We start from the raw sequence: 1,368 nt of genomic DNA on the forward strand, positions 1-1,368 counted from the left end.
CACGGGAGAAAAATACAGATCGGCCAACCCGAGAACATACAACCTCTTCTTCAGTGTCAAAGAAGCCCAGGCTGGACCAGATTCCTGCCGCCAGCCTTGATGCAGATGTTCCTCTCACAGACGAGGAGGATGAAGATGAAGATTTTGAGGAGGAGAGTGATGATAATGACAAGGCAGCACTCCTTGCAGAACTAGAAACAAATTTAAAAAGAAAGAGCTGAGGAGCAGGCCAGGAAGGAACAACGACAAAAGGCGGAAGAAGAGAGGATCCGGACGAAGAACATTCTGGTGGAAATCCACTCCTTCATCTCACTGGCCCGGCCCAGCCGCAAGCCAACTTCAAAGTTAAGAGAAGGTAGGATGCCGACGTCTTCAAGGACTGCGCAAAAGGTGTAGATGAGGAGAAGAAAGACAAGAGACTTGTAAATGATACACTGCGATCTGAATGTCACAAAAAGTTCATGGAGAAATATATTAAGAGTAGAGTTTTATGTGCTCAACGATTAAAAATGTGAACTGTAAAAAAAAAAAAAGTACAGGGACAATGGCTTTTAGAACCGAGGATGGGGAGGCTTTTTGTCTCACGTGTTTTGGTTGCTTTCTCAGGAGAGCCCAATCCTCAGAAAAGGAAGCCTTGCTTGGTTAATTAGAGGGGCAGTGAAAAGGCAGACCATCAACAAACTAGATTGACCCAACGGCTGCAAACGTCAGAAGGGTTAGGGGATGGCACAGAAGTGGGCAGTTCAGTTCTGTTGTACTTCAGGTCATTGTGAGTCAGAAGAACTGACTCTATGGTAACGAATGCCTACAATTCTTAAACCTTCATCAAACTTATCATTCACTGGAGAGCAATATGTATTGATATTTTTCTTTTGAGATAACATTTAGACAGCGAAATACATACTCTAACATTTGTCAATATTTCCTCAAACATAATATATCTGACTCATATAAAATTTTTCAACTACTGTCCCTTCCTCTTTGTTGACAACTTTTGCATGCCCATCACCACTCATTATCAATGCACCTTGATAGCAAGTTTGATAAATTCAAGACTGAAGACCTCCGTAGAATTATTTAATTTCTTCATCATCAGCCTTGGTGGTTGGTGGATAAATTTGAATAAGAGTTTTATTGATTGGGTTTATGTGAAGGCAAATAGACATAATCCTATCATAGACAGCACGACATTTCAAGAGAGACTGTGAGATGTCTTTACGGTCAATGGGTATAACGTGATTCCTCTTCTTTTTTTTAAACAAAAACATCAAAATGTTTTATATCGCAACATACCCTATATCTAAATCTAGACATTTATTTTTCATTAGCACACAATCCAAAAATCATACAATTCAATAGTTACTCATA

At 39.9% G+C, this 1,368-nt stretch overlaps 1 pseudogene; it reads left to right on the forward strand.

The window, feature by feature from the left end:
- Window positions 1-515, forward strand: part of LOC101641407 — a 6,425-nt pseudogene extending 5,910 nt beyond the window's left edge.
- Window positions 516-1,368: the final 853 nt, after the last annotated feature.

Source organism: Echinops telfairi, unplaced genomic scaffold (genome assembly GCF_000313985.2).
Source record: "Echinops telfairi isolate 266 unplaced genomic scaffold, ASM31398v2 ScPeMD7_7400;HRSCAF=8409, whole genome shotgun sequence".
Taxonomy (NCBI): Eukaryota; Metazoa; Chordata; class Mammalia; order Afrosoricida; family Tenrecidae; genus Echinops; species Echinops telfairi.